This window comes from Cherax quadricarinatus, chromosome 28 (genome assembly GCF_038502225.1).
Source record: "Cherax quadricarinatus isolate ZL_2023a chromosome 28, ASM3850222v1, whole genome shotgun sequence".
Lineage (NCBI taxonomy): Eukaryota > Metazoa > Arthropoda > Malacostraca > Decapoda > Parastacidae > Cherax > Cherax quadricarinatus.
In genome coordinates, this window is record NC_091319.1 from 18,749,379 (window position 1) to 18,773,695 (window position 24,317).

The 24,317-nt window shown below is 50.1% G+C and overlaps 1 long non-coding RNA gene across 1 annotated transcript in view; it reads right to left on the minus strand.

Annotated features, from left to right (window-relative positions):
- Positions 1–24,317, minus strand: part of LOC138853327 (uncharacterized) — a 970,094-nt gene that overhangs the window by 346,880 nt on the left and 598,897 nt on the right. Inside the window, exon 5 of the long non-coding RNA XR_011392537.1 lies at positions 21,167–21,204. This is a non-coding gene — a long non-coding RNA (uncharacterized lncRNA). The remainder of the gene's footprint in view (positions 1–21,166; positions 21,205–24,317) is intronic.

Genomic DNA, 24,317 nt, shown 5'->3' on the forward strand with positions numbered 1-24,317 from the left:
CTATGCAGCCGTCATTCACCGTCCCACTACACACACTATACAGCCGCCACTCACCGCCCCGCTACACGCACTATACAGCCATCACTCACCGTCCCGCTACGCACACTATACAGCCGCCACTCACCATCCCGCTACACACACTATACAGCTGCCACTCACCGCCCCGCTACACACACTATACAGCCGCCACTCACCGCCCCGCTACACACACACTATACAGCTGCCACTCACCGCCCCGCTACACACACTATACAGCCGCCACTCACCGCCCCGCTACACACTATACAGCCGTCACTCACCGTCCCGCTACACACACTATACAGCCACCATTCACCGTCCCGCTACACTATACAGCCGCCACTCACCGTCCCACTACACACACTATGCAGCCGTCATTCACCGTCCCACTACACACCTGGAGGTTACCTGGAGGTTATTCCGGGGATCAACGCCCCCGCGGCCCGGTCCATGACCAGGCCTCCCGATGGATCAGGGCCTGATCAACTAGGCTGTTACTGCTGGCCGCACGCAGTCCAACGTACGAGCCACAGCCCGGCTGATCCGGCACTGACTTTAGGTATCTGTCCAGCTCTCTCTTGAAGGCAGCCAGGGGTTTATTGGCAATTCCCCTAATGCTTGATGGGAGGCTGTTGAACAGTTTTGGGCCCAGGACACTTATGGTGTTTTCTCTTAGTGTACCAATGGCGCCCCTACTTTTTATTGGCGGCATTTTGCATCGCCTGCCCAGTCTTTTACTTTCGTAGGGAGTGATTTCTGTGTGCAGATTTGGGACCATTCCTTCCAAGATTTTCCAAGTGTAGATTATGATATATCTCTCCCTCCTGCATTCCAACGAGTACAAGTCAAGTGCTTCCAAGCATTCCCAGTAGTTAAGGTGCTTGACAGAACTTATACGTGCAGTAAAGGATCTCTGTACACTCTCTAGATCTGCGATTTCACCTGCTTTGAATGGAGATGTTAATGTACAGCAGTATTCCAGCCTAGAGAGAACAAGTGATTTGAAAAGGATCATCATGGGCTTGGCATCTCTCGTTTTGAAAGTTCTCATTATCCATCCTATCATTTTCTTTGCACGTGCGATCGTGGCACTGTACAGCCGCCACTCACCGTCCCACTACACACACTATACAGCCGCCACTCACCGTCCCACTACACACACTATACAGCCGCCACTCACCGTCCCACTACACACACTGGGCAGGCGATGCAAAATGCCCCCATTTAAAAGTAGGGGCGTCATTGGTACACTAAGGGAAAACACCGTAAGTGTCCGGGGCCCAAGACTGTTCAACAGCCTCCCATCAAGCATTAGGGGAATTGCCAATAAACCCCTGGCTGCCTTCAAGAGAGAGCTGGACAGACACCTAAAATCAGTGTCGGATCAGCCGGGCTGTGGCTCGTACGTTGGACTGCGTGCGGCCAGCAGTAACAGCCTAGTTGATCAGACCCTGATCCATCGGGAGGCCTGGTCATGGACCGGGCCGCGGGGGCGTTGATCCCCGGAATAACCTCCAGGTAACCTCCCGGTAACACTGTACAACGGTCACTCACCGCCCCACTACACACACTATACAGCCGCCACTCACCGCCCCGCTACACACACTATACAGCCGTCACTCACCGCCCCGCTACACATACTATACAGCCGCCACTCAACGCCCCGCTACACACACTATACAGCCGTCACTCACCGCCCCGCTACACACACTATACAGCCGCCACTCACCGTCCCGCTACACACACTATACAGCCGTCACTCACCGCCCCGCTACACACACTATACAGCCGCCACTCACCGCCCCGCTACACACACTATACAGCCGCCACTCACCGTCCCGCTACACACACTATACAGCCGTCACTCACCGTCCCGCTACACACACTATACAGCCGTCACTCACCGTCCCGCTATACACACTATACAGCCGTCACTCACCGTTCCGCTACACACACTATACAGCATTCACTCACCGCCCCACTACACACACTATACAGCCGCCACTCACCGTCCCGCTACACACACTATACAGCCGCCACTCACTGTCCCGCTACACACACTATACAGCCGTCACTCACCGTCCCGCTACACACACTATACAGCCGCCACTCACCGCCCCACTACACACACTATACAGCCGCCACTCACCGTCCCGCTACACACACTATACAGCCGTCACTCACCGTCCCGCTACACACACTATTCAGTCGCCACTCACCGTCCCGCTACACACACTATACAGCCGCCACTCACCGCCCCACTACACACACTATACAGCCGTCACTCACCGTCCCGCTACACACACTATACAGCCGCCACTCACCGTCCCGCTACACACACTATACAGCCGTCACTCACCGTCCCGCTACACACACTATACAGCCGCCACTCACTGCCCCACTACACACACTATACAGCCGCCACTCACCGTCCCGCTACACACACTATACAGTCGTCACTCACCGCCCCGCTACACACACTATACAGTCACCACTCACCGTCCCGCTACACACACTATACAGTCGCCACTCACCGTCCCGCTACACACACTATACAGCCGTCACTCACCGTCCCGCTACACACACTATACAGTCGCCACTCACCGTCCCGCTACACACACTATACAGCCGCCACTCACCGTCCCGCTACACACACTATACAGCAGTCACTCACCGTCCCGCTACACACACTATACAGCCGCCACTCACCGTTACGCTACACACACTATACAGCCGTCACTCACCGTCCCGCTACACACACTATACAGTCGCCACTCACCGCCCCACTACACACACTATACAGCCGCCACTCACCGTCCCGCTACACACACTATACAGCCGTCACTCACCGTCCCGCTACACACACTATACAGTCGCCACTCACCGTCCCGCTACACACACTATACAGCCGTCACTCACCGTCCCGCAACACACACTATACAGCCGCCACTCACCGCCCCACTACACACACTATACAGCCGCCACTCACCGTCTCGCTACACACACTATACAGCCGTCACTCACCGTCCCGCTACACACACTATACAGTCGCCACTCACCGTCCCGCTACACACACTATACAGTCGCCACTCACCGTCCCGCTACACACACTATACAGTCGCCACTCACCGCCCCACTACACACACTATACAGCCGCCACTCACCGTCCCGCTACACACACTATACAGCCGTCACTCACCGCCCCACTACACACACTATACAGCCGCCACTCACCGTCCCGCTACACACACTATACAGCCGTCACTCACCGTCCCGCTACACACACTATACAGTCGCCACTCACCGCCCCACTACACACACTATACAGCCGCCACTCACCGTCCCGCTACACACACTATACAGCCGTCACTCACCGCCCCACTACACACACTATACAGCCGCCACTCACCGTCCCGCTACACACACTATACAGCCGTCACTCACCGTCCCGCTACACACACTATACAGTCGCCACTCACCGCCCCACTACACACACTATACAGCCGCCACTCACCGTCCCGCTACACACACTATACAGCCGTCACTCACCGTCCCGCTACACACACTATACAGTCGCCACTCACCGTCCCGCTACACACACTATACAGTCGCCACTCACCGTTCCGCTACACACACTATACAGTCGCCACTCACCGTCCCGCTACACACACTATACAGTCGCCACTCACCGTCCCGCTACACACACTATACAGTCGCCACTCACCGTCCCGCTACACACACTATACAGTCGCCACTCACCGTCCCGCTACACACACTATACAGTCGCCACTCACCGTCCCGCTACACACACTATACAGTCGCCACTCACCGTCCCGCTACACACACTATACAGTCGCCACTCACCGTCCCGCTATACACACTATACAGCCGTCACTCACCGCCCCACTACACACACTATACAGCCGCCACTCACCGTCCCGCTACACACACTATACAGCCGTCACTCACCGTCCCGCTACACACACTATACAGCCGCCACTCACTGTCCCGCTACACACACTATACAGCCGTCACTCACCGTCCCGCTACACACACTATACAGCCGCCACTCACCGCCCCACTACACACACTATACAGCCGCCACTCACCGTCCCGCTACACACACTATACAGCCGCCACTCACTGTCCCGCTACACACACTATACAGCCGTCACTCACCGTCCCGCTACACACACTATACAGCCGCCACTCACCGCCCCACTACACACACTATACAGCCGCCACTCACCGTCCCGCTACACACACTATACAGCCGTCACTCACCGTCCCGCTACACACACTATGCAGTCGCCACTCACCGTCCCGCTACACACACTATACAGCCGCCACTCACCGCCCCACTACACACACTATACAGCCGTCACTCACCGTCCCGCTACACACACTATACAGCCGCCACTCACCGTCCCGCTACACACACTATACAGCCGTCACTCACCGTCCCGCTACACACACTATACAGCCGCCACTCACCGCCCCACTACACACACTATACAGCCGCCACTCACCGTCCCGCTACACACACTATACAGTCGTCACTCACCGTCCCGCTACACACACTATACAGTCACCACTCACCGTCCCGCTACACACACTATACAGTCGCCACTCACCGTCCCGCTACACACACTATACAGCCGTCACTCACCGTCCCGCTACACACACTATACAGTCGCCACTCACCGTCCCGCTACACACACTATACAGCCGCCACTCACCGTCCCGCTACACACACTATACAGCAGTCACTCACCGTCCCGCTACACACACTATACAGCCGCCACTCACCGTTACGCTACACACACTATACAGCCGTCACTCACCGTCCCGCTACACACACTATACAGTCGCCACTCACCGCCCCACTACACACACTATACAGCCGCCACTCACCGTCCCGCTACACACACTATACAGCCGTCACTCACCGTCCCGCTACACACACTATACAGTCGCCACTCACCGTCCCGCTACACACACTATACAGCCGTCACTCACCGTCCCGCAACACACACTATACAGCCGCCACTCACCGCCCCACTACACACACTATACAGCCGCCACTCACCGTCTCGCTACACACACTATACAGCCGTCACTCACCGTCCCGCTACACACACTATACAGTCGCCACTCACCGTCCCGCTACACACACTATACAGTCGCCACTCACCGTCCCGCTACACACACTATACAGTCGCCACTCACCGCCCCACTACACACACTATACAGCCGCCACTCACCGTCCCGCTACACACACTATACAGCCGTCACTCACCGCCCCACTACACACACTATACAGCCGCCACTCACCGTCCCGCTACACACACTATACAGCCGTCACTCACCGTCCCGCTACACACACTATACAGTCGCCACTCACCGCCCCACTACACACACTATACAGCCGCCACTCACCGTCCCGCTACACACACTATACAGCCGTCACTCACCGCCCCACTACACACACTATACAGCCGCCACTCACCGTCCCGCTACACACACTATACAGCCGTCACTCACCGTCCCGCTACACACACTATACAGTCGCCACTCACCGCCCCACTACACACACTATACAGCCGCCACTCACCGTCCCGCTACACACACTATACAGCCGTCACTCACCGTCCCGCTACACACACTATACAGTCGCCACTCACCGTCCCGCTACACACACTATACAGTCGCCACTCACCGTTCCGCTACACACACTATACAGTCGCCACTCACCGTCCCGCTACACACACTATACAGTCGCCACTCACCGTCCCGCTACACACACTATACAGTCGCCACTCACCGTCCCGCTACACACACTATACAGTCGCCACTCACCGTCCCGCTACACACACTATACAGTCGCCACTCACCGTCCCGCTACACACACTATACAGTCGCCACTCACCGTCCCGCTACACACACTATACAGTCGCCACTCACCGTCCCGCTATACACACTATACAGTCGCCACTCACCGTCCCGCTACACACACTATACAGTCGCCACTCACCGTTCCGCTACACACACTATACAGTCGCCACTCACCGTCCCGCTACACACACTATACAGTCGCCACTCACCGTCCCGCTACACACACTATACAGTCGCCACTCACCGTCCCGCTACACACACTATACAGTCGCCACTCACCGTCCCGCTACACACACTATACAGTCGCCACTCACCGTCCCGCTACACACACTATACAGTCGCCACTCACCGTCCCGCTACACACACTATACAGTCGCCACTCACCGTCCCGCTACACACACTATACAGTCGCCACTCACCGTCCCGCTATACACACTATACAGTCGCCACTCACCGTCCCGCTACACACACTATACAGCCGTCACTCACCGTCCCGCTACACACACTATACAGCCGCCACTCACCGTCCCGCTACACACACTATACAGCCGTCACTCACCGTCCCGCTACACACACTATACAGTCGTCACTCACCGTCCCGCTACACACACTATACAGCCGTCACTCACCGTCCCGCTACACACACTATACAGTCGCCACTCACCGTCCCGCTACACACACTATACAGCCGCCACTCACCATCCCGCTACACACACTATACAGTCGTCACTCACCGTCCCGCTACACACACTATACAGTCGCCACTCACCGTCCCGCTACACACACTATACAGCCGTCACTCACCGTCCCGCTACACACACTATACAGTCGTCACTCACCGTCCCGCTACACACACTATACAGCCGTCACTCACCGTCCCGCTACACACACTATACAGCCGTCACTCACCGTCCCGCTACACACACTATACAGCCGTCACTCACCGTCCCGCTACACACACTATACAGCCGTCACTCACCGTCCCGCTACACACACTATACAGCCGTCACTCACCGTCCCGCTACACACACTATACAGTCGCCACTCACCGTCCCGCTACACACACTATACAGCCGTCACTCACCGTCCCGCTACACACACTATACAGTCGTCACTCACCGTCCCGCTACACACACTATACAGTCGTCACTCACCGTCCCGCTACACACACTATACAGTCGCCACTCACCGTCCCGCTACACACACTATACAGCCGTCACTCACCGTCCCGCTACACACACTATACAGTCGTCACTCACCGTCCCGCTACACACACTATACAGTCGCCACTCACCGTCCCGCTACACACACTATACAGCCGTCACTCACCGTCCCGCTACACACACTATACAGTCGTCACTCACCGTCCCGCTACACACACTATACAGTCGTCACTCACCGTCCCGCTACACACACTATACAGTCGTCACTCACCGTCCCGCTACACACACTATACAGCCGCCACTCACCGTCCCGCTACACACACTATACAGTCGTCACTCACCGTCCTGCTACACACACTATACAGTCGCCACTCACCGTCCCGCTACACACACTATACAGCCGTCACTCACCGTCCCGCTACACACACTATACAGTCGTCACTCACCGTCCCGCTACACACACTATACAGTCGCCACTCACCGTCCAGCTACACACACTATACAGTCGCCACTCACCGTCCCGCTACACACACTATACAGTCGCCACTCACCGTCCCGCTACACACACTATACAGCCGTCACTCACCGTCCCGCTACACACACTATACAGCCGTCACTCACCGTCCTGCTACACACACTATACAGTCGTCACTCACCGTCCCGCTACACACACTATACAGTCGTCACTCACCGTCCCGCTACACACACTATACAGCCGTCACTCACCGTCCCGCTACACACACTATACAGTCGTCACTCACCGTCCCGCTACACACACTATACAGTCGTCACTCACCGTCCCGCTACACACACTATACAGCCGTCATTCACCGTCCCGCTACACACACTATACAGTCGTCAGTCACCGTCCCGCTACACACACTATACAGTCGTCACTCACCGTCCCGCTACACACACTATACAGTTGCCACTCACCGCCCCGCTACACACACTATACAGTCGCTACTCACCGTCCCGCTACACACACTATACAGTTGCCACTCACCGCCCCGCTACACAGACTATACAGTCGTCACTCACCGTCCCGCTACACACACTATACAGTCGTCACTCACCGTCCCGCTACACACACTATACAGTTGCCACTCACCGCCCCGCTACACACACTATACAGTCGTCACTCACCGTCCCGGTACACACACTATACAGTTGCCACTCACCGCCCCGCTACACACACTATACAGTCGTCACTCACCGTCCCGCTACACACACTATACAGTCGTCACTCACCGTCCCGCTACACACACTATACAGTTGCCACTCACCGCCCCGCTACACACACTATACAGTCGTCACTCACCGCCCCGCTACACACACTATACAGTCGCCACTCACCGTCCCGCTACACACACTATACAATTGCCACTCACCGCCCCGCTACACACACTATACAGTCGTCACTCACCGTCCCGCTACACACACTATACAGTCGTCACTCACCGTCCCGCTACACACACTATACAGTTGCCACTCACCGCCCCGCTACACACACTATACAGTCGCCACTCACCGTCCAGCTACACACACTATACAGTCGTCACTCACCGTCCCGCTACACACACTATACAGTTGCCACTCACCGCCCCGCTACACACACTATACAGTCGCCACTCACCGTCCCGCTACACACACTATACAGTCGCCACTCACCGCCCCGCTACACACACTATACAGTCGCCACTCACCGTCCCGCTACACACACTATACAGTCGTCACTCACCGTCCCGCTACACACACTATACAGTCGCCACTCACCGTCCCGCTACACACACTATACAGTCGTCACTCACCGTCCCGCTACACACACTATACAGTCGCCACTCACCGTCCCGCTACATACACTATACAGTCGTCACTCACCGTCCCGCTACACACACTATACAGTTGCCACTCACCGTCCTGCTACACACACTGTACAGTTGCCACTCACCGCCCCGCTACACACACTATACAGTCGTCACTCACCGTCCCGCTACACACACTATACAGTTGCCACTCACCGTCCCGCTACACACACTATACAGTTGCCACTCACCGCCCCGCTACACACACTATACAGTCGTCACTCACCGTCCCGCTACACACACTATACAGTCGCCACTCACCGTCCCGCTACACACACTATACAGTTGCCACTCACCGCCCCGCTACACACACTATACAGTCGCCACTCACCGTCCCGCTACACACACTATACAGTCGTCACTCACCGTCCCGCTACACACACTATACAGTCGCCACTCACCGTCCCGCTACACACACTATACAGTCGTCACTCACCGTCCCGCTACACACACTATACAGTTGCCACTCACCGTCCCGCTACACACACTATACAGTCGCCACTCACCGTCCCGCTACACACACTATACAGTTGCCACTCACCGCCCCGCTACACACACTATACAGTTGCCACTCACCGCCCCGCTACACACACTATACAGTCGCCACTCACCGTCCCGCTACACACACTATACAGTCGTCACTCACCGCCCCGCTACACACACTATACAGTTGCCACTCACCGTCCCGCTACACACACTATACAGTCGCCACTCACCGTCCCGCTACACACACTATACAGTTGCCACTCACCGTCCCGCTACACACACTATACAGTCGCCACTCACCGTCCCGCTACACACACTATACAGTCGCCACTCACCGTCCCGCTACACACACTATACAGTCGCCACTCACCGTCCCGCTACACACACTATACAGTCGTCACTCACCGTCCCGCTACACACACTATACAGTCGCCACTCACCGTCCCGCTACACACACTATACAGTCGTCACTCACCGTCCCGCTACACACACTATACAGTCGTCACTCACCGTCCCGCTACACACACTATACAGTCGCCACTCACCGTCCCGCTACACACACTATACAGTCGCCACTCACCGTCCCGCTACACACACTATACAGTCGTCACTCACCGTCCCGCTACACACACTATACAGTCGCCACTCACCGTCCCGCTACACACACTATACAGTCGCCACTCACCGTCCCGCTACACACACTATACAGTCGTCACTCACCGTCCCGCTACACACACTATACAGTCGTCACTCACCGTCCCGCTACACACACTATACAGTCGCCACTCACACACACTATACAGTCGTCACTCACCGCTACACACACTATACAGTCGTCACTCACCGTCCCGCTACACACACTATCCAGTCGCCACTCACCGTCCCGCTACACACACTATACAGTCGCCACTCACCGTCCCGCTACACACACTATACAGTCGTCACCGTCCCGCTACACACACTATACAGTCGTCCTCGCTACACACACTATACAGTCGTCACTCACCGTCCCGCTACACACACTATACAGTCGCCACTCACCGTCCCGCTACACACACTATACAGTCGCCACTCACCGTCCCGCTACACACACTATACAGTCGTCACTCACCGTCCCGCTACACACACTATACAGTCGCCACTCACCGTCCCGCTACACACACTATACAGCCGTCACTCACCGTCCCGCTACACACACTATACAGTCGCCACTCACCGTCCCGCTACACACACTATACAGTCGCCACTCACCGTCCCGCTACACACACTATACAGTCGCCACTCACCGTCCCGCTACACACACTATACAGTCGTCACTCACCGTCCCGCTACACACACTATACAGTCGCCACTCACCGTCCCGCTACACACACTATACAGCCGTCACTCACCGTCCCGCTACACACACTATACAGCCGTCACTCACCGTCCCGCTACACACACTATACAGTCGTCACTCACCGCCCCGCTACACACACTATACAGTCGCCACTCACCGTCCCGCTACACACACTATACAGTCGCCACTCACCGTCCCGCTACACACACTATACAGTCGCCACTCACCGTCCCGCTACACACACTATACAGTCGTCACTCACCGTCCCGCTACACACACTATACAGTCGCCACTCACCGTCCCGCTACACACACTATACAGTCGCCACTCACCGTCCCGCTACACACACTATACAGTCGCCACTCACCGTCCCGCTACACACACTATACAGCCGTCACTCACCGTCCCGCTACACACACTATACAGTCGTCACTCACCGCCCCGCTACACACACTATACAGTCGCCACTCACCGTCCCGCTACACACACTATACAGTCGCCACTCACCGTCCCGCTACACACACTATACAGTCGCCACTCACCGTCCCGCTACACACACTATACAGTCGCCACTCACCGTCCCGCTACACACACTATACAGTCGCCACTCACCGTCCCGCTACACACACTATACAGTCGCCACTCACCATCCCGCTACACACACTATACAGTCGCCACTCACCGTCCCGCTACACACACTATACAGTCGCCACTCACCGTCCCGCTACACACACTATACAGTCGCCACTCACCGTCCCGCTACACACACTATACAGTCGTCACTCACCGTCCCGCTACACACACTATACAGTCGCCACTCACCGTTCCGCTACACACACTATACAGTCGCCACTCACCGTCTTGCTACACACACTATACAGTCGCCACTCACCGTCCCGCTACACACACTATACAGTCGCCACTCACCGTCCCGCTACACACACTATACAGTCGCCACTCACCGTCCCGCTACACACACTATACAGTCGCCACTCACCGTCCCGCTACACACACTATACAGTCGCCACTCACCGTCCCGCTACACACACTATACAGTCGCCACTCACCGTCCCGCTACACACACTATACAGTCGCCACTCACCGTCCCGCTACACACACTATACAGTCGCCACTCACCGTCCCGCTACACACACTATACAGTCGCCACTCACCGTCCCGCTACACACACTATACAGTCGCCACTCACCGTCCCGCTACACACACTATACAGTCGTCACTCACCGTCCCGCTACACACACTATACAGTCGTCACTCACCGTCCCGCTACACACACTATACAGCCGTCACTCACCGTCCCGCTACACACACTATACAGCCGCCACTCACCGTCCCGCTACACACACTATACAGTCGTCACTCACCGTCCCGCTACACACACTATACAGTCGTCACTCACCGTCCCGCTACACACACTATACAGTCGTCACTCACCGTCCCGCTACACACACTATACAGTCGTCACTCACCGTCCCGCTACACACACTATACAGCCGCCACTCACCGTCCCGCTACACACACTATACAGTCGCCACTCACCGTCCCGCTACACACACTATACAGTCGTCACTCACCGTCCCGCTACACACACTATACAGTCGTCACTCACCGTCCCGCTACACACACTATACAGTCGCCACTCACCGTCCCGCTACACACACTATACAGTCGCCACTCACCGTCCCGCTACACACACTATACAGTCGTCACTCACCGTCCCGCTACACACACTATACAGTCGCCACTCACCGTCCCGCTACACACACTATACAGTCGTCACTCACCGTCCCGCTACACACACTATACAGTCGCCACTCACCGTCCCGCTACACACACTATACAGTCGCCACTCACCGTCCCGCTACACACACTATACAGTCGTCACTCACCGTCCCGCTACACACACTATACAGTCGCCACTCACCGTAAGGTCGCATTCTTAAACAATGATATTTTTAACAAGTAAAAAACTCTATCAATCATTCCCATGAAGCCTTCCAGCCCTCTAGTTGCCGCCGCCGCCGCCGCCGCCACCACCAGCAACATTATTGACACTCACCAGCCTCACCGTCACCATACCACCTCACTACCACCATCTCCTTCACCATGAACACCACTACAACCACCACCATACCACTTCCACCACCATGAACAGCACCACCATACCACCTCCACCATCATTATCATCACCATTAACATCACCGACCATCATTCCCCACCTACCTGTAATAACCTCACACTACCCTTCCCCTTACTTTCCTTTTACCTATCTACCTACCTACCTAGCTACCTGGGTACTATTACCTACCTTCCTGCATTACACTCATACCTGTCCCATCTTCCATGGGTTAGTAAGTGCCAGGGAAAAATAGAAGAGCAACAGGAAAGAGACGGAAGGAACTTGACTTCACTGTCTATGGACACTGTCAATGACTTGAGGTTTGACCTCACTGTTTGTTATCACTGTTAACAGAAGATAAGGCTTACTTAAAAAAAACTGGATTAGTCAGCAGTAGTGAGTTACTGTTGCCCTGTTCTACATGACAGTTACAGACAGTTTAGGACAGGTAAGGTTTGTCAGGAAACAGGACAAGTGTTTCCTGACGCAGGTCCTAGTCATTCGATGGCCCGTAGCTGGAGCTTTTGGTCATTTGACCGAGGCCTTCCGTTGGCTTACCGGTTCATCCCTTTAACAATTACCTATATTATTCATTTTACTAGTGTTACGCAGTGGAAACCAAGGCTACAGCTGGGTTCCCCTCACACCTTCCATCACATAAGATGAGTTCCTAAAACAAAGACCAATGTAATCAGTCAGAGGTGGGAGGCTTCAGTTGGACAATAAGGTCGTGTATCTTCAAGAGTTCCACCGTGTCTTCGGTAGCTATGGCAGCTAGCCGGGACAGAATGGGAATTCCGATGACCCAGACCTGTTTCTTATCCACCTTCCCCACCCATACCTATCCTTAGCGGTACCGTTTTTTTCACAATATTACCCCACTATATGCATTGATGCCACACAGTATTGCAATGATACCACACTATGTATTGCAGTGATACCCCACTATGTATTACAGTGGTACCACATGTATTAAAATGATACCACACTATGTATTACAATACTATACTATGTATTACAATAATACCACACTATGTATTACAGTGATACCACACTATGTATTATAATACCACACTATGAATTGCAGTGAACCCACACTATGTATTACAATGATACCACACTATGTATTACAATGATACCACACTATGTATTACAGTGATACCACACTATGTATTACAATGATACCACACTATGTATTACAGTGATACCACACTATGTATTACAATGATACCACACTATGTATTACAGTGATACCACACTATGTATGACAATGATACCACACTATGTATTACAGTGATACCACACTATGTATGACAATGATACCACACTATGTATTACAGTGATACCACACTATGTATTACAATGATACCACACTATGTATTACAGTGATACCACACTATGTATGACAATGATACCACACTATGTATTACAGTGATACCACACTATGTATTACAATGATACCACACTATGTATTACAATGATACCACACTATGTATTACAATGATACCACACTATGTATTACAGTGATACCACACTATGTATTACAGTGATACCACACTATGTATTACAATGATACCACACTAGGTATTACAGTGATACCACACTATGTATGACAATGATACCACACTATGTATTACAATGATACCACACTATGTATTACAGTGATACCACACTATGTATTACAGTGATACCACACTATGTATTACAGTGATACCACACTATGTATGACAATGATACCACACTATGTATTACAGTGATACCACACTATGTATGACAATGATACCACACTATGTATTAGTGATACCACACTATGTATTACAATGATACCACACTATGTATGACAATGATACCACACTATGTATTACAATGATACCACACTATGTATTACAGTGATACCACACTATGTATTACAGTGATACCACACTATGTATTACAATGATACCACACTATGTATTACAGTGATACCACACTATGTATGACAATGATACCACACAATGTATTACAATGATACCACACTATGTATTACAGTGATACCACACTATGTATTACAGTGATACCACACTATGTATTACAATGATACCACACTATGTATTACAGTGATACCACACTATGTATGACAATGATACCACACTATGTATTACAGTGATACCACACTATGTATGACAATGATACCACACTATGTATTACAGTGATACCACACTATCACATTATTATCTCCTCACGAATGGACCATCTTGCTTTTGATATCATTAGACATGTACTCAGTTTTTTATAAGTAAGAAATGTACTCAAATTTGCAATTCATATGAGATGTAGTTATCTTTTTTATTATGCTTTAAATAAGAGATGTACTCAAGTTTGATTTACATTACAGATGTACTCAGTTGTGCCTTACATAAATAACCGCTGCCACATACCTCTCTACGACGTTACACAGTTATTCAGCCATAGTTTCAATTTTTACCTCACAACGGTAAAGTTTTACAGGGGCAATTTCCCCGTGGCCTGGTGGCAACAGCTCTCGCTACACACAGTGAGGGGTCCGGATTCGATTCCCGGAGAAGGGGTGGAAACATTAGACGTGTTTCCTTACACCGGTTGTCCATGTTCACCCATCAGTAAAATGGGTACGTGGGTGTTAGTCGACTGGTGTGGGTCGCATCCTGGGACAAAACTGACATAATTTGCCTGAAATGATCTGCATAACAAGCGACTTTCTATATAGTAGTATGTCACTGATGTCAGCTAGGACTGTACTTTTTGTACAAGTCTACCTACCTGGAGGTACCTAGTACTTGTAGAAAATATATTATATTATATTATCTTAACAACAAAGTGGGCAGACGTATCGCCGTCCTCTAACTGGCTACAGGCAGCGTTGCCTGTAAGGTGAAAGCAACATTTAGCACAGACCACAGGCAGGGGTCAGGAAAAATTCTCTGTCTCCCTGTGGGAGCACTGGCATAGCTGTCATGTGAGGGTTCGAAACGTGGATGAGGGTAAGAACACTCACGTAGGCTGGTTAGTAAGTATAATTATAACGGAAAGTATGGGAAGCACCATCAGCCGCCCTGCCTCTCTGCTCTCTATCTCAGACTGACCCACCAGTGCCTAGGGGGTGAGAGGCGTTCAAAAACATGCTATGGTCAGCAGCAACGTGAATAACAGTCAGTGATTCACACACGGTTGGTAGTGAGTCATCTACTGGTAACTGGTTACTGGTAACTGGTACTACTGATATAGCCTTGTTGTACAGACTGGTGGGGGGTAGCAAGCAACACAAATTTGGTAATGGCTGGTGATTAAGCGAAACATCATATAGTTGTGTATGAGTTGTGTTGTCAGCATCGCATGATGCTTCCCATCATCACACGACAGGCTGAGTATGCTGCTACCATCATGACGCTGCCACCATCACTTGACAAGCTCAGCAGGCAAAGTTAAAGTATCTCAATCATGGGTGGCGGTCTAAGGTCTAGAAAAAGCCTGCCAGCAGGCGAAACGTTGTCATAAAGTTTCGAACTGCTGCTTGTGTCTGTGTCTGTCTCTGTCCGTCTGTCTGTCTGTCTGTCTGTCTCTCTCTCTCTCTCTCTTTCTCTCTCTAGAGCGTATATTCTGAGCACTTTAAGGAGTTTCCTTCTGTTCAGTATATTTTTTCTCTGTACATATTTCTCTGTCTTACCTGGCCTGGAGTCTACCTGGAGGGTATTCTGGGGATCAACACCCCCTCAGCCCAGTCCATGACCAGGCCTGCCGGTGGATCAGGGCCTGATCAACCAGGCTGTTACTGCTGGCCGCACGTAATCCAACGTACGAACTCCAGCCCGGCTGATCCGGCACCGACTTTAAATATCTGTCCAGCTCCCTCTTGGAGGCAACCAGGGACCTATTGGTAATTCCCCTTAAGCATGGTAGGAGGCTGCTGAACAGTCTTGGGCTCAGGACACTTATGGTGTTTTCTCTTAGTGCACCAATGGCGCCCCTACTTTTCATTAGGGGTATTTTGCACCGCCTGCCCAGTCTTTTACTTTCGTAGAGAGCGATTTCTGTGTGCAGACTCGGGACCATTCCTTCTAGGATTTTTCAAGTGTAGATTATGATGTATCTCTCTCGCCTGCGTTCCAACGAGTACAAGTGCTTCCAAGCGCTCCCAGTAGTTGAGGTGTTTGATGGAACTTATATGTGCAGTAAAGGTTCTCTGGACACTCTAGATCTGCAATTTCACCTGTTTTGAACGGAGATGTTAATGTACAGCAATATTCCAGCCTGGAGAGAACAAGTGATTTGAAAAGGATCATCATTGGCTTGGCATCTCTTAAGAACATAAGAACATAAGAACGAAGGAACACTGCATCAGATCTTGTCTTGTACATCTCTTGTCTTGAACGTTCTCATTATCCATCTATCATTTTCTTTGAAGTTGTGATCGTGGCACTGTTGTGATCCTTGAAAGTGAGATCCTCAGACATTACCACTCCCAGGTCCCTCACACTATTTTTCCGCTCTACTGTATGATCAGAGTTTGTAGTATACTCAGGTCTAGTTATTATCTCCTCCAGTAAGAGCACAGCATAACATTCTAGATGTGAGAACACAAGTTATTTGAACAGAACCATTATTGGTGTTATTACTCTTGTTTCGGAAATTCCAGAGAGAGAGAGAGAGAGAGAGAGAGAGAGAGAGAGAGAGAGAGAGAGAGAGAGAGAGAGAGAGAGAGAGAGAGAGAGAGAGAGAGAGAGAGAGAGAGAGAGAGAGTGAAGGTGTGAGGGGCAGCTAGCAGCGCTGGGAACATGTAAGGTGATCCCTAAGCCCCGGGGCTCCTTGTTACTCTGTGTTTGTGGCCACCATTGTGTGTAGACACAGGGCGGAGGTGAGCACTAACTGACGTAGCACAGGGCAGGCACGCCTCACTCCTCTTCCTCCTCTTCCTACCTCAAGTGACAGAGTTCGGCTCACAACTGAAAGGATCAGGAGTCGTTTCCTGGGCGATGTGAGACATAGGTAAGTCTCCTATCACCTGTTCCTATCATCTCACATTAAATATATACATAGAAGCAAGGATCCCAACAGAAATAAGTCACTTTGTCTGATTTTTTGGAGGGTTATCCTAGGTAATCTACATATATGCTGCAATGTACGATAATTTTTGTAACTGTATTTGCGTACCTGTACCTGAATAAACTTACTGAAGGTTATGGTCACTGAGAAGTGTGTATGAGAACATAAGAAAGAAGGAACACTGAAGCAGGCCTACTGGACCATACATACACATTGAGGTCCGGGTGGAAACACTGGGTGTGTTTCCCTAAGACACCTGCTGTCCCTGTTCACTTAGCAGTAAGTAGGTACCTGTGTGTTAGCCGATTGGTGTGGGTTGCATCCTGGGACAAAATTAACCTAAGTTGCCCGAAATGCTCTGCATAACCTGGGGCTTCTATATAGTATGTCACCGATATCAACTAGGTCTGTAAATGTTGTATCACGTACTTGTAGAAATAAAAATTATTATTATTATTATTATTATTATTATTATTATTACTAGGCAAGTCTTTGTCAAACCCAAACCTAATAATACTATCTCAATGAATGCACACTAAGAGTTTACATTAATACCTAGTTCAGAGATTCAAGTATCCTTTACTGCACGTATAAGTTCCATCAAACACTTTACTGGGAACGCCTGGAAGCACTTGACTTGTACTCACTGGAGTGCAGGCGAGAGAGATACATCATAAACTACACCTGTAAGATCCTGGAGGGACTGGTCCTTAATCTGCACATAAAAATCACTCCCTACGAAAGCAAAAGACTTGGCAGGCGATGCAACATACCCCCAGTGAAAAGTACTGGCGCCATTTGTACACTAAGAGAAAACACAATAAGTGTTTGGGGCCCAAGACTGTTTAACAGCCTCCCACCAGCCAAAAGGGGAATTACCAATAGACCCCTGATTGTCTTCAAGAGCGAGCAGGACAGATACCTAAAGTCAGTGCCGAATCAGTCGGGCTGTGGCTCATACGTTGGACAACGTGCGGCCAGCAGTAACAGCCTGGTTCCTCGGGCCCTGATTCACCAGGAGGCCTGGTCATGGACCAGGCCGCCGGGACGTTGATCCCCGGAATGCCCTCCAGGTAGACCCCAGGTAGTGGTGCACAGGTTACTTGTAGTCTTACTGCCGTCACGTTTAGTCAATGGATCAAGCCACCTATTTTACAACTGCAATGCGTCGAATCCTCAAAGAGGACTTTAAAGACACTTCCAACGTAAACAATCCACGCTGTTCTCCCTAGGCTGAATACTGTTGTACACTAACAGCTCCATTCAAGGCAGGTGAAATCGCAGATCTAGAGAATGTACAGAGATCCTTCACTACACGTATAAGTACAGTCAAGCACCTTAATTACTGGGAATGTTTGGAGTCACTCGAACTCTACTCCCTGGAGTGCAGGCGAGAGAGATAAATCATAATCTACACCTGGAAAATCCTAGAGGGACTGGTCCCACTGGCTTTCCTGGAATTATTCTGTGTTATTAATTTTCCGGGGTTAATAATCAGAATAGTCTTCGTTTCCTGTGAACCAAGCTGTTATTCTGGAAATGTTTCGCCAGCCAGTGGCTTCTTTAGTCCAATTCAGAGACATGGTGGAAGATGAGGAGGAGGAGTTTGAGGAAATCAGTCCCTCAGCCTGGAATCGATGTGTGCAGTCCATTAATTTTGGTAACAGTACAGCATGCTAGCTGTCCGCATTCCATCGTATGCACCAGTCTCGTTGACTTATGACGTATTCCCTTCTATGAGAACACTACATACCGTACAATCTCAGGTGAGTGGAGGTGCAAGAAGTGCCAGGTGGCACTCTTGTGGTGCCTAGGCAGGTGCCTCAGAGGGCCAACTAACCCTTAAGATCTGAAGAGCTAGCTGGTGGGGAAGGTGAAAGGGATGGTGGAGGTGGGGGTGAGGTAGATGTATTAGGGTTGGAGGTGGAGGTGTGGGGGTTAGGCGCAGGTGGGAGGATGAGGTTGTGTAAGTGGAAATGGATGGGCTGGGTAGTGTAGAATAAACCTGTGACCAGATATATACCTGTGACCTGTTCCCAGGGTTTCTTCAACCCTCGCAACCTGGCCTGAGACTAGACTTCCTTCTTGACTGTCTATTCAATCAGACTCTTTCTGTTGGCGGCCCGCTGGCACACGCAACCAACACGCACTGGTTGTTTTTTGCGCAAGTAACGATTCATTTTCTCCTTGTAAACTTCTACACTTGTCCTGGCAATATTTCTCATATCTGCTGGTAGCATGTTGAAGAGTCGTACCACGGATGTTGACACAGCGTTCTCTTATTGTACCCACAGCGCGCCTCCTTTTCACTGGATTTATTTTGCGCTTCCTCCCATATCTCTCTCTCCAGTACCTTATGACAGTGTAAGTAAGTTTGTTTAGGCACAGGTACACATAAATACAATTTTCGTATATAATGTAAATTACCCAGGATAATCCAAAAAAAAAGTGAAAGTTATTTATATACATTGGGGTTCTTGTGTATGTATATAATTTTAAATGTTTTTTTTATCAGATCCGGAGAGAACAGTCCAAGTATTTCGACGAGTACCCAGAAGTTTAAATACTTCACTGACTGAATGAAGCCGTGTTGAGACTCGCAAATCAAATTATATCCATCAAGGCGACGTCAGACTACACCCGCTGTTACTTAAAACAATAATTTGTCTACAATCAGGATAATGGGATGGTAATCCGGAATTAAGGACCCAATCTCCTGCTTTGGATATAGGTATTACATTGGCTATACATAAGTGGTATACACTACCGACAAGATGAAGAATTAGACACATGTGCAACACCTGGGTATCTTTATTGTAGACGTTTCACCAACCAGTGACTTTATTAATACAAGGACATAATATGAAGAATTATATACAAAATCTGAGATAATATTATATTAATAAAGCCACTAGATGGCGAAACGTTTACAAATAAAGATACCCAGATGTTGCACATGTGTTTAATTCTTCATCACCTTGGTTACTGTCCTCATCTCCGTCACGACTTCAGGTTCCCTCGGTAAGATCATCAGCTTGGCATAATGGTCATTAAAATCTGATACAATATCACATAATTAACATGAGGTATTTACCTACTCGTAGGAATGTTGTCTGGATGTTGTGTCAACTACCAACATATTGAGTCTGTGGTTGTCTGTAACCTGATCTATAAAAATTAACACAGCTTTGATATGTGTCCATACCTTGTGTCTGTGGAATAGTATCCGCAGTGCCCAGGAATCTGTAGAAAGAAAAACAGTTTGTAAATGGATGTAAATCAAGAATACACCGAGAAATGTCCCTCATTCAATATACACCGAGAGTTTACTCTAATCCCTATTTTAGGGATTAAAGTATTCTTGACTGGTGGTGAACAGGTTATGTGCTGCCTTAATGACCTCCGAGTAGTCGACAGGTTTTAAGCCTCATTAACCTAGCAACCTACCTGGCAGCAAAGAGGATATATATCAGAGTACAGTAGTGTGTTGCTAATACTTGTTACGCATAGGTCTTGCAGTGTTGCACTGAGGAGAAGGTTGCAAGTAACGGGAATATGTTAGAGATCAATGTGTGCAGTGAATATTATGAAGGAAATAAAAAGTAAAGAAATTAGAATATGGTGTTGTGGTATGGAAGGAATAATACAAAGAACGGCAGAACAGCTGATGAAGATAAATTGTATAAAATACCGTCACAATTGGAACAAAAATACCGACACAATTGGAATAAAAATACCGACACAATTGGAACAAAAATACCGACACAATTGGAACAAAAATACCGACACGGTGGAAACGTAGTCAATAGAGTATCGCATTATACTGCATTCGTGTATATTTTTTCAACAGCTGATGGTATGGTGTGGTCATGTGCAAAGGATAGATCTTAAAGATCCAGCAGCCCTGAGTAAGCTTGGAGGCGAGTGGTGTTTAAGATCTGAGGTGTTGTTGCAGCATGAGCAAAGTAATGTACGTCTGGGAATTCAGGGGAAACTGGCCAGCCGAACTTAATTTACTGAGATGAAAATTTGGGTAAATGCCCTCTGAAGGACAGGTTGGAATGTCATGTTCAGAAAATCCCAACTGGGACGTGATTTAAGGATAGGTAAGAATGTTATGATTCAGAAAATCCCAACTGGGACGTGATTTAAGGATAGGTAAGAATGTTATGATTCAGAAAATCCCAACTGGGACGTGATTTAAGGATAGGTAAGAATGTTATGATTCAGAAAATCCCAACTGGGACGTGATTTAAGGATAGGTAAGAATGTTATGACTCAGAAAATCCCAACTGGGACGTGATTTAAGGATAGGTAAGAATGTTATGATTCAGAAAATCCCAACTGGGACGTGATTTAAGGATAGGTAAGAATGTTATGACTCAGAAAATCCCAACTGGGACGTGATTTATGTGTTCAGCTGAAAAAAAAGCTAGACGAGCAAGTGATGGTGAATGTATTTTAATCTTCAAGTTACTCAATTTGTCGACCTGAAAATTCAACATACCGCAAATTACTGGAGAGAGATAAGGTGACAGAGGTGTTAGTAGTACAAGTCTCAGTGATGTACACAGTCACGTCAGACTTAAATAGTGGGACCAAGAGCTGCAGCTTACCCCCACCTCACTTCCTTAACTCAAGTACATAATTAAAGAAAGAAATCATCACATAGTAATCAATAAATACACAACAGTACACAGTAACAGACACAATACGCACAGTAACAGACACAACACGCACAGTAACAGACACAACACACACAGTAACAGACACAACACACACAGTAACAGACACAACATACACAGTAACAGACACAACACACAGTAACAGACACAACACACACAGTAACAGACACAACACACACAGTAACAGACACAACACACACAGTAACAGACACAACACACACAGTAACAGACACAACACACACAGTAACAGACACAACACACACAGTAACAGACACAACACACACAGTAACAGACACAACACACACAGTAACAGACACAACACACAGTAACAATTCACAAATAACCCATAAGGCCGTAGCTGGAACAATTCACTATTAACCTGTAATACCAATAATGGAACAATTCACAAAAACCCACAATCTCATGACAGGAACAATTCTCTCTTAACCCACAAAACCATTCCTGGAACAATTCACTATTAACTCGCAGTACCATCACTGGAACAATTCACTATTAACTCGCTTACCATCACTGGAACAATTCACTATTAACTCGCTTACCATCACTGGAACAATTCACTATTAACTCGCTTACCATCACTGGAACAATTCACTATTAACCCGCAGTACCATCACTGGAACAATTCACTATTAACTCGCAGTACCATCACTGGAACAATTTGGGCGAAGAAATTTCGCACAATGTTTCGGTCCAGAAATGATCGAAACATGGTCGAAAGTTTTTTTTTCTCTTTGCCAAAAAAAGAGAACCTAGAGACAGATTGCTGAGTGACACAGGCTGACATCTGCTGCTGCTGCTGAGTGACACAGGCTGACCTCAGCTGCTGCTGCTGAGTGACACAGGTTGACCTCTGCTGCTGCTGCTGAGTGACACAGGCTGACCTCTGCTGCTGCTGCTGCTGAGTGACACAGGCTGACCTCTGCTGCTGTTGCTGAGTGACACAGGCTGACCTCTGCTGCTGCTGCTGCGTGACACAGGTTGACCTCTGCTGCTGCTGCTGAGTGACACAGGCTGACCTCAGCTGCTGCTGCTGAGTGACACAGGTTGACCTCTGCTGCTGCTGCTGAGTGACACAGGCTGACCTCTGCTGCTGCTGCTGCTGAGTGACACAGGCTGACCTCTGCTGCTGCTGCTGAGTGACACAGGCTGACCTCTGCTGCTGCTGCTGCGTGACACAGGTTGACCTCTGCTGCTGCTGCTGAGTGACACAGGCTGACCTCTGCTGCTGCTGCTGAGTGACACAGGCTGACCTCTGCTGCTGCTGCTGAGTGACACAGGCTGACCTCTGCTGCTGCTGCTGAGTGACACAGGTTGACCTCAGCTGCTGCTGCTGAGTGACATAGGCTGATCTCAGCTGCTGCTGCTGAGTGACACAGGCTGACCTCAGCTGCTGCTACTGAGTGACACAAGCTGATGTAAGCTGCTGCTGATGATGATACAGGCTGACCTCAGCTGCTGCTGCTTCTGCTGAGTGATACAGGCTGATCTCAGCTGCTGATGAGTGACACAGGCTGACCTCAGCTGCTGCTGCTACTGAGTGATACAGGCTGACCTCAGCTGCTGCTACTGAGTGATACAGCTGACCTCAGCTGCTGCTACTGAGTGATACAGGCTGACCTCAGCTGCTGCTACTGAGTGATACAGGCTGAC